Source organism: Staurois parvus, unplaced genomic scaffold, assembly GCF_062004578.1.
Source record: "Staurois parvus isolate SC_StPar_1 unplaced genomic scaffold, SC_StPar_1.0 ptg000080l, whole genome shotgun sequence".
Classification (NCBI taxonomy): domain Eukaryota; kingdom Metazoa; phylum Chordata; class Amphibia; order Anura; family Ranidae; genus Staurois; species Staurois parvus.
The window spans coordinates 4,601,383-4,613,534 of NW_028317876.1; the positions used below are offsets into that span (position 1 = coordinate 4,601,383).

At 43.9% G+C, this 12,152-nt stretch overlaps 1 pseudogene; it reads right to left on the reverse strand.

Annotated features, from left to right (window-relative positions):
* The window catches only part of LOC149469159 (uncharacterized), a 32,899-nt pseudogene extending 25,216 nt beyond the window's left edge, over positions 1–7,683 (reverse strand).
* Between the last annotated feature and the right edge of the window lie 4,469 nt (positions 7,684–12,152).

Genomic DNA, 12,152 nt, shown 5'->3' on the forward strand with positions numbered 1-12,152 from the left:
CATAATCCATGGGCTGCTTTAAGGTACCATAACAAATAATCTATACAAATAAAAAGAGGTGCATTAAATCAATATAACACTGCATCAATAGATATATACAAAAATAAAATAACTCATGAGAAAAACTGCTGTGCAGACCTGTAAAGGAGCATCAAATCAATACATCAATAATCCCTCCAACAAGCAGAATAAATCCAACTGTATATAATAAATGAATTATAGGTCCATAAACCATTCAGTGTTTAAACTAACATCTTCCACAACCTTGTGGAAGATGTTTGAGTGATTTACACAGCATTTATTGCTATGAATTATTTTGATTTCTGTATACATGTTTTTGTATTTTCTAACGATCAACCTTGAAAAGGTAATTTTTACTAGGTTTTCATTTTATGCAGTCTTCTGAAAGGTTTTTCTTATTTGTATAATCCAAATGATTTTAAAATTTCATCAATAGCTTTTAGACTTTCACACTGAAAGCAGTGTGATTCCAAGGCTAAAGTTGCATTGCTTGAAAAAAGGCTGATCCATTTCAAGTTATCCACTTAAAATTGCAATGAACCCTGGTACCTATAAGGGATTTCAAGTATGGGAATTGACTGCATACTCAGCTATGGGCATTATTATTCTTTCATATTATATCACATTTTTATATTTCCTATCATTGAATGTCTGAAGTTTGCATTCTATGTAATGCATATAATTATTCACACAGCCAATTTTGGGTAAATGCATAATTCATTTAAACGCATACACTCTAAGTTAATACCTGTCAGGGAATAATGCAATAATCTTGAATTAATCAAATTTTCCCATTCTAATTAATTTCTCTTTATAAATTTGCTTTACTGTGCAGTTTATGTCAATGTTTTAATCAATTTAAAGATAAAACAGCAAATTCTCAAAAGCGAACCCAAAACCACAAAGAATCAAAATGCAAAGCCAGCAAACAGGTCTGATCTTTGCAGTATATGCATATCTGAACTTTGTGATATTCACACATTCATTATTCAGTCAATTACAGCCCCGATCTCAATGTACATATTCCAGGACTTAAAACAGTAAGGCTTGTCAAACTAAATCACTCAAGGGAAGTGAGTTTTACATCAAATTGATACTTTTCACTCGTTTTTAGTTCATTGAGATGAGGATTTGACTATAATTGACAAGGCATTTGACTGACATTGGGAGACTTCCAATACACCACTCAACCTTGCTAGCTCATGTATTAATCATATATGATGTGGCTCCTCAGGCACAATGCACATCACATAATTGAATGCTGTATGTGGGAGAATACATTTTGTACTTTCTAACAAAAAAGACCAGCATTCACTTACATTTGTGATAACAGTACTTTAGATACTTTTAACAGACTTATGTATCTCAGTTTATACTCATTAAATCCAAGGTTTAAGGGAAATGAAGAATACCAGGAACACGCTGAATGACAATGTAATTAAAGCATTTGCCAAAAAGATGCTGCACTATCACAATCACTAAATGTAGCAAACCTAATGTGAAACAAATGTGCTGTTTGTATCCTAATCTGCTACCAATGTGTAAAAAAACTAAAGTAAAATCCTGAAGCCACTACAAAAACACATAAACTTGTCAATCTTACTGTGTGACCTGTATGCTTCAAATCAATCAAGAAAAATCATATATTTTATATATAATATAAAATGTATATATAGTGCAATCATAACTCTGTGTCCACAACACCACTGGTGCACATGCACTTGATTAACAATTAAAGAGGTTCATCAGCTTGTGTTCAGCCTTGCTTAGTACCAGCACCATTGGGTGGATCCCCTAATGAAGCCACGTGGGCAGGGTAGGGTGGAGCCTAGATGACATCACAAGCGGGAAAGGAAGTAGCATCCTTGTGGTTTTGCGCACCCTTACAGAATATGCAAATGTGTTTTTTCTTTTACAAAGAATTTTATTATAGAATAGGAAACAGCAGAGAATCAGTCAAGAACATATGCAATGACAAGCAGAAGTATAACATACAAAAGATTCGATGGATAATACAGAATATGAAACATGAAAATAAACTGTGTACATAAGTGCTGTGCAGAAAGAAAAGACAATAAATTGCAAAAATGATAGACATTTAGAGACTAATAACATAATAGACTCTCAGGAAAAATTGTTGCAGAATCAACATACAGAATGCGAGATGAATAGGAGAAAGAGCCCCTCTGAGTACAGAGAGGTACTTAACACGCAGGGCTCTCAAAGGAGTCTAGCACATGGGTGCAGTATTGCTGGTAAAGGACTCAAAACAGGAATCACAATCAGCACAAATAACCTTAAGACAGACTAGACAAGAGGAAAGAAAGGAGCGAAGAGAAAGGAGACAAAAAAACAGACACCAACAACAAAAAAAAAAAAGGGGGGGGGGCTCCAGGGGGACCGTGGCAGAGAAAAGAAAAAAAAAATAAAAATAAGCTGGTATATAAGTTTTATATCGACAAGAGGGACTGGTCGAATCTTGTCGGTTGAGCTATATCAAGCCAAGGACGCCATGTCTGTAAAAATTTTGTATGGGTGTCTAACAGTATAGCTGTCAACTTTTCGTTGACCATTATAAAGTTCATCCGGTTTTTGACATCCTTGAAGCTGAGGAGGAGAGTCTTCCAAGCTCTTGCAATCGTCAGCTTGGTGACCATGAACAAGTGCAATGCCAGCTGCCGTTCAGGATGAAGTAGGCCCACTAATGGTTTAAATAACAGCGCTTTGTACGGGTTACGTTTAATGTCTGTGTGGAACATAGTGCGGAGAAGGGCATAAACTCTGATCCACAATCTGCACACCCTGGGGCAGGTCCACCAAATATGAACCATGGTACCCATCTGCTGACAACCTCAAAAGCAAGTCGGGGAATATGTGGGAATAAAACGAGCCAGGTGAGCAGGCGTGTAATACCATCTATAAAGAACCTTGTATGCGTTTTCTAGAATGATAACATTCCTAGAACATTTGGATAATTGTTGGGTCATGATCCGCCAATCCTGCTGATCTAGAGTGCCCCCAAGTTCCAACTGCCAATGCTGATGATAACAATGAACTGGAGGAGTTCTATGAGAAATAATGGAAGAGTAGACCAGGGAAATTAAGCCCAGAGCATGGGGTCTATGTCTACATTTACTTTCAAAGGGGGTCAACCTGTAGGGTCCCGAACGTGTCTGTATTAAAGTACTGATAAAGTGGCAGAGTTGAAGATATCCAAAATGTTCCTGCAATGGGATATTGTAAGATGAGCGCAGAGTTTCAAAGGCGAGTATCCGAGTGGGAGAGAGCATGGAATGAATATCATGGAAGCCATTTGCTTGCCACCAAGCAAACTGTCCAGGATTGTCACGACCTGGGGGAAATAATGGATTGTGTAGCAACCGTAGTAACAGTAGATGAGCAGAAATGAGGCCAGCAGAATATTTAATGGGGTCCCAAAGACGGAGCGTTAGCGTCAACGTCGGACTAAGGGATGAGGGTCGATGAGTAGAAGGAAGCCATGTTAAAGAAGAGAGTGGAATTGGGTGGGGGTCCATCAAGTCTACAGTAGCCCACAAGGGAAAATGGTGAGATGCATGGAGGTGGGCTAAGGGGGCAATATTGGCCGCCAGATAGTAAGACTGAAGGTTCAGGACAGATAAACTACCCTCGGTCTCACAAGCAAAAAAATGTGTTTACTGATTCTGGGTTGAGAGGAGCTCCAGATGAAAGACAGGAGTTTTCGCTGGTGAATACGCAATATACAGTGGGGCAAAAAAGTATTTAGTCAGCCACCAATTGTGCAAGTTCTCCCACTTAAAAAGTTGAGAGAGGCCTGTAATTGGCATCATAGGTAGACCTCAACTATGAGAGACAAAATGAGAAAAAAAATCCAGACAATCACATTGGCTGATTTGGAAAGAATTTATTTGCAAATTATGGTGGAAAATAAGTATTTAGTCAATATCAAAAGTTCATCTCAATACTTTGTTATATATCCTTTGTTGGCAATGACAGAGGTCAAACGTTTCCTGTAAGTCTTCACAAGATTGGCACACACTGTTGCTGGTATGTTGGCCCATTCCTCCATGCAGATCTCCTCTAGAGCAGTGGTGTTTTGGGGCTGTCGCTGGGCAACACGGACTTTCAACTCCCTCCAAAGGTTTTCTATGGGGTTAAGATCTGGAGACTGGCTAGGCCACTCCAGGACCTTGAAATGCTTCTTACGAAGCCACTCCTTCGTTGCCCGGGCAGTATGTTTGGGATCATTGTCATGTTGGAAGACCCAGCCACGTTTCATCTTCAATGCCCTTGCTGATGGAGGGAGGTTTGCACTCAAAATCTCACGATACATGGCCCCATTCATTCTGTCCTGTACATGGATCAGTCGTCCTGGTCCCTTTGTGGAGAAACAGCCCCAAAGCATGATGTTGCCACCCCCATGCTTCACAGTAGGTATGGTGTTCTTTGGATGCAACTCAGCATTCTCTCTCCTCCAAACATGATGAGTTGTGTTTCTACCAAACAGTTCTATTTTGGTTTCACCTGACCATATGACATTCTCCCAATCCTCTTCTGGATCATCCAAATGCTCTCTAGCAAACTTCAGACGGGCCCGGACATGTACTGGCTTAAGCAGGGGGACACGTCTGGCACTGCAGGATCTGAGTCCCTGGCGGCGTAGTATGTTACTGATGGTAGCCTTTGTTACGTTGGTCCCAGCTCTCTGAAGGTCATTCACTAGGTCCCCCCGTGTGCTCCTGGGATACTTGCTCACCGTTCTTGTGATCATTTTGACCCCACGGGGTGAGATCTTGCGTGGAGCCCCAGATCGAGGGAGATTATCAGTGGTCTTGTATGTCTTCCATTTTCTAATTATTGCTCCCACAGTTGATTTGTTCACACCAAGCTGCTTGCCTATTGCAGATTCAGTCTTCCCAGCCTGGTGCAGGTCTACAAGAAGGTACAGGTCTGTGAGAGCCAGAAATCTTGCTTGTTTGTAGGTGACCAAATACTTATTTTCCACCATAATTTGCAAATAAATTCTTTCCAAATCAGCCAATGGGATTGTCTGGATTTTGTTTCTCATTTTGTCTCTCATAGTTGAGGTCTACCTATGATGCCAATTACAGGCCTCTCTCATCTTTTTAAGTGGGAGAACTTGCACAATTGGTGGCTGACTAAATACTTTTTTGCCCCACTGTATGTGAAGGAACAGGGACTGGTAAAACTCAAAACACGTACAATAATTTGGGAAGGTAAGTCATGTGGACCGCATTGATTCTACTGAACCATGAAAGTGGATAATGAGACCAGGAGGACAACAACTCCGTCAAGTCATTAAAAACAGTGGGGAAACTAGCCCGGTAAAGTCCTTCGTAAGTCGGAGTAAGCTTGATTCCTAAATACGGCAAGGCAGAAAGCCATTGAAAAGGGAACAAATGTTTCAGAGTCTCCAAAAGTGATGGTGAGAGGGTAATCAACACAGCTTTGGACTTGGCAGGGTTAACATGGAGGCCTGAGAGAACTGCAAAGGAATCCAAAACCACAAGTAAGTTTGGCAAAGTAACCCCCGGGTTTGCAACAGATAACAATATATCATCTGCAAACATAGATAACTTGTGTTGGGAACCAGCTACATCTATTCCCTTAATATCAGGATGTATACAAATGGCTTCCGCCAACGGTTCCAAAGCCAAGATAAATAGTATGGGAGAGAGTGGGCAACCTTGTCTAGTTCCCCTGCCAATCGAAAACGTTGAAGACTCAAAACCATAATATTTGAGTTTTGCTTGAGGGGATGTATATAGCGAGGAAATCCAACGCAAGAATGAGGGACCAAAGCCAAAATGACGGAGGACCGACATGAGATAAGGCCAGGGCAAAGTGTCAAAGGCCTTATTGATGTCTAGAGATAGGAGCATAATTTCAATTTTGTGAGTATGGGCCAAATGTTGTAACTGTATAATACGTCTGATGGCATCTCCGGCTTGTCTGTGGGGAACAAAACCCACCTGGTCCTTCTTAATCAAGCGAGAAAGGAAAGAATTCAAATGAGTGGCTAAGATCTTAGTGAGGATTTTCATGTCAATGTTAATAAGAGAAATTGGTCTGTAATTTGCCCAGGAGGAATGATCCCGATCCGGTTTGGGGATCATAACCACGTTAGCAGTCAAAGAGTCAGGGGAAAAGTTTGCACCTCCCTTCACCGCATTGAACATAGCGGCAAGGTGAGGGGCAAACACATCAGCCAATTTTTGGTAATATGAAGCCGTGTATCCATCTGGACCTGGGCGTTTGCCCGTCTTCAGGTCTGCAATGCATTGCAGAACTTCCGATACTTGAATATCACGGTCCATCAGGTCCTTATGGGCCTGGGTCAAAGTAGGTAAGGACAAATCAGATCGAAAGTCAGAGATAGATTGGGGATCAGCCCATGTAGGATCCTCATAATGTCTGGCTAATCGATGCCAGAACTCCTCCAATACCGCTACAGGATTACTGGTGAGAACATTCTGACGAGTGCGTAGAGAAATCGGTTTAGGATGGTGCACGAAAGAGTGCAATCTATGTGCTAACATGGAATCTGGTTTATTTGCTTTACTATACCATTTCTGGCGTGTCCATCGCAAAGAGCGCTCAGCCTCATCAGTCAAACAGAGATCTAGTTCCAGGCGAGCCTGATCTAACAACCTACGGTTCGATGGGGTTGGTACTTGCTTAAATTGAGCCGACGCGGAAGCTAACTTTGATTCCAGCTGACTCTGTTTATGTTGTATATCCCTCTTCAGCCTCAAAGCTATCTGAATAATATGACCCTGTAGCTTCCCACAACATCACCGAAGAAGAGACAGAACCTGAGTTTAGCTGAAAATATTCTTGGGATTTACGCACTAGTTCCGCCTGAATCTCCTTCAGTGAAAGTAGAGAGTCATTCATAATCCAAGAGGAGTAGGATGGCTTACAGAGGAGAGATCGACAAACCACCAAAATGGGATCATGATCGGACCATGAAACCGTGAGGATAGAGATGGAGCGTACTAAGGGAAGATGTTTACGCAACACAAAAGCATGGTCAATTCTTGAATGAAAATGATGAGGGTGAGAATAGTAAGTATAATCTTTTCCCCGGGGGTGGAATTCACGCCATAGATCTACCAGGTCATGGCTACTTAACGTACGGGTGAAAGATTTGGCCGACATGGAATAATTAGAGCTTTCTGCAGAGTATTTATCTAGAGATGGGTTTAATACTAAATTGGAATCTCCTGCCAGCAGAAGAGTACCCCATTGATGGACAACCAGGAGGGAGCAGATATGTGATAGAAAGGGTCCAGGGTTAACATTGGGAGCATAATAGGTCAGTATTGTAACATCGATACCCTGAATCGTGCCCTGTAATAAAAGATACCTGCCGCTTGGATCAGCAATACGTTTCACACAAACAAATAGGGTTTTGCCATGAAAAGCAACAAGGACTCCCCTTTGTTTAGTAGGGCCAGTAGCCTGAAAAACCTGAGGGTAGTGTGCATCAAAATATTTCGGGGCAGAGGTATTTGAAAAATGAGTTTCCTGCAGACAAGCAATGTCGACATAGCAAGCCCGGAGAAACATAAATATCTTTACCCGTTTTTGCGGAGAGTTCATGCCCTGAACATTCCGGGATAACCAGTTTAGCGACATGGCTATCGGAAGCAAACAAGATCATCTCCGCCAAGATCCCCGAGAGCCCTGAAATTTTTTTTTATAAAATCACACATGACAAAAAACTGAGAAAAAAAAGACAGGAAAAAAGGAAGAAAACAAGAAACCATCTGGTATACGAGCAATATTCATATGAAACAGTAAGATTAGCACAAACATCTTAATAATTCACTGTGGGTGAAATACCCACAAAAAGGCTGGATAGCGGGCAGGACACCAATCCAGTCCACTAACCAGCATGAAAGGGGACACCATAGTCCACCGGAAATACTACTCGACTTAATTAAGGCAAGAAATACCAAACAAACAATTTAGGCTAATAAACCCAGGAACAATTGACCTATAGATGGCTAGTAAGGCAATAGGAAACTCAGTAGGCTAGAACTTCCATGAAGAAACTCCAAAATAGCCGGAGGGGTGAAACTGCCCACGGGACCGCCCAGTGAGCTGAGTCACACCCGCGGCCTGAGATCCGCCTCCAGATCCGCCCATCAACTATGACATAAGTAGAAGCATCTACACAGAACTAACATGGTTATTTAGACACTAGCCGCTGTGGAAAAAGTGCTACAAGGCATAACTGCATAAGAACACATATGGGCGATGTCGCCCGCATCTCAAAGAGTAAGAAAAAAAACATACGTGAAAACCCAACCGGGCACAGAATGTCAAGTCGCAGAAACCTCCTGGAAACGCTGGGCCTGCAGAGCTACTCTGACTTGGAGGAGAAGATTTACGTGAAGACTGGGAACTCCGAGGGCGTGTAGAAACTGTAGCCTCCTCGTTCTGGGGGTGTGGTAACTCCAATTTCAGTTCCTGAAAGTGGCGGCGAAGATCAGCTGGTGAAGAAGCTTGGAACTGACGACCTTGGAAGGAGAAAGAGAGCTTGAAAGGAAAGCCCCATCTGTACTTAATATCAGCTGATTGTAAAATCTGGAGGTAGGGTCTCAGGGTACAACGTTTGGCAATCGAGACTGGGGAATCCGCAAGCAGCTGAACAGAGTGACCCTGTAATTCCAAAGTCGGACGATTCTGAGCTGCCTGTAGTAGACGCTCTTTAGTACGGTAAAAGTGGAATTTAATGATAATGTCCCTGGGAGGGCCCTCTGTGGGCTTAGGAGCTAAAGCTCTATGGATACGATCAAACTCCAGTTTTTCCAAGGGGATATCAGCAGCTAGTTCCTGAAATAGAGCGGTAGCAGTACCCTGTAGATTGGTAATTACCTCAGGGATCCCGCGGATGCGGAGATTATCTCTGCAGGCTCTATTCTCAGCATCTTCCAATTTATCTTTTAAAGTGTCCAGCTCAGCATGCAGATCATCCACCTCCTGTTCATGGCCCTCCAAGACCGTAGTTGCCAGATCCATACGTTGTTCTAGTTGGTGGGCACGATGGCCCAATTCTTTTAGACCTCTTACCAGATCAGAAGATAATTTACGAGAGGCAACCATAATCTCCTCTCGCACTATGGCACGGAATTTGTGTAGCAAGGCTTCAGGGTTTTGTTCAAGAGGGCCAGCCAGGCCCGATGGGAACTGTTGCTGACTATCGCCATCCGACTCAGGATCCCCTGTAGGCTGCGTGGTGTCATCAGGCTCTGGGGGGCTAGGCGTTAGTTTGCTAGTGTGGCTATGCAGAGGGGATTTCTGCTGGGCCCGGTGTTTGGGTTTGGAGCGTGGGGTACGATGCATTTTAAGAGAAGTCCAGGTAGTTCACAAACGCCTTCAACCGGTTGAAATTATACGCCAGGGTGTAGAAGCCCATTTGCCGAGATATATGTTTCCGGTGGCATGGCACAGGGAGATCACTTGGTCATCTTCCCCGATTACGTGTGCGTGTCCCCCGACGGGGTTGCTTTCACATAAGATCCATTGCTGCGGAACACATCATGCATCCCGCCACAGCCAATAAATTGTAGAAAAGATTATTACACTGGGTAGGAAGGAGTAGATACAGGCAACTGATGTAATTGTAGCGGTACCCTCCATAGAGTGATGATGAAATCCCAGGTAGAACGAGCGTAGGCCCCAAGATCTCAGCAGCCAGTGGGGCGCGAGGATCTGCGACAATCAAGCCAGGTGGTCAACAACAATGAAGGCCTGCCGGGGGGGCCACAGAAGCCCCTAATTCATCCTCTATGGAAGGGGGGCTGATGTGTGGAGCCTCCACCCCTATCAAGGGCTGCTCATTCACTTCAACGGGCCTCCGAGCCCTATTGGAATCCAAGTAGGCCTGGTGTGATCCCCGGGACCAACACAGAAGCCAAGCGCCACATAGGCTGTCCCAGCAGCAGCTTCACACGCCGCGGTAGGCCGCAACTCTTCCGGAGCTCCGAATGGCCGGAGGGGGGACGAGAACGTCCGGTGCCCCTCCTTAGATGTCAGGCAAGGTCTGCAGAGCCTCCAGTGGCCGTACAAGGCCCGCTGTCACCTGGATGGCAGCGGATTCAACTTCAGGGCGCCAGAGCTCAGGAACAGACGTCCACTCCGGTCGCCATCTTGGACACTCCCCCCGCAAATGTGTTTTTTATTCATTGTGTAAGTGCAATTTTTTATAAAATTTTTGAGTTTTTTGGATGTACTACACTATTGCAGTTCCTATGTGCTCTCTCTGTTGATGTGATGATTAGAGATGAGCGAATCGAAGTAGGCGAAGTGGAATTCGAGTCGAATATTGGAAAATTTTCGATTCGCGCCGAATCCGAAAAATAGCCTACTTCGGACGCGCGAATCGAAATTTTTCCTAAAATGGCGGTGGACATGTGCGGCGACGGAGCGGGGATGTCTGGGAAGGCGCGCAGACAAGGCGCGCTGACCCATAATGCATTCCTTAATGACATGTGATCGCATTAGCCAATCAGTAGCCAGGCAGCCAGCACTGTGTAATGGTCGAGCTATAAATAGCGGCCATTTTAGAATTCTTCATTTGCCTCCAGTCATTCAAGAGAGGCAGACCGCTCTGTATTAGGGACAGAGTTAGGGCCACAGAAACGTTACTTGGGGACAGAGAAACGTTACTTGGGGACAGAGAAGCATTACTCAGGGACACAGAATTGTTAATGAGGGCCACAGAATCGTTACTTAGGGCCAAAGAAACGCTAGTTAGGGCCACAGAATTGTTACTCAGGGACAGACAGAATTGTTACTGAGTGCCAGAGAATTGTTACTTAGGGCCACAGAAACGTTAGTTAGGGCCACAGAATTGTTACTCAGGGACAGACACAGAATTGTTACTGAGGGCCACAGAACTGTTACTTAGGGCCACAGAAACGTTATTAGGGCCACAGAATTGTTACTCAGGGACAGACAGAATTGTTACTGAGTGCCAGAGAATTGTTACTTAGGGCCACAGAATTGTTACTCAGGGACAGACAGAATTGTTACTGAGTGCCAGAGAATTGTTACTTAGGGCCACAGAAACGTTACTCAGGGACACAGAATTGTTACTGAGGGCCACAAAACTGTTACTTAGGGCCACAGAAACATTATTAGGGCCAGAGAATTGTTACTCAGGGACAGACACAGAATTGTTACTGAGGGCCACAGAATTGTTACTTAGGGCCACAGAAACGTTACTCAGGGACACAGAATTGTTACTGAGGGCCACAGAACCGTTACTTAGGGCCACAGAATTGTTACTCAGGGACAGACACAGAATTGTTACTCAGGGACACAGAATTGTTACTGAGGGCCACAGAACCGTTACTTAGGGCCACAGAAACGTTACTCAGGGACACAGAATTGTTACTGAGGGCCACATAACCGTTACTTAGGGCCACATAATTGTTACTCAGGGACAGACACAGAATTGTTACTGAGGGACACAGAATTGTTACTGAGGGCCACAACCGTTACTTAGGGCCACAGAATTGTTACTCAGGGACACAGAATTGTTACTGAGGGCCACAGAAACGTTACTTAGGGCCACAGAATTGTTACTCAGGGACACAGTCTTGTTACTGAGGGCCACAGAACCGTTACTTAGGGCCACAGAATTGTTACTCAGGGACAGACACAGAATTGTTACTGAGGGACACAGAATTGTTACTGAGGGCCACAGAAACGTTAATCAGGGACACAGAATTGTTACTGAGGGACACAGAACCGTTACTTAGGGCCACAGAATTGTTACTTAGGGACACAGAATTGTTACTGAGGGCCAAAGAACCGTTACTTAGGGCCACAGAATTGTTACTCAGGGACAGACACAGAATTGTTACTGAGGGACACAGAATTGTTACTGAGGGCCACAGAAATGTTACTTAGGGCCACATAAAAGTTAATCAGGGACACAGAATTGTTACTGAGGGACACAGAACCGTTACTTAGGGCCACAGAATTGTTACTCAGGGACAGACACAGAATTGTTATTGAGGGACACAGAATTGTTACTGAGGGCCACAGAACCGTTACTTAGGGCCACAGAAACGTTAATCAGGGACACAGAA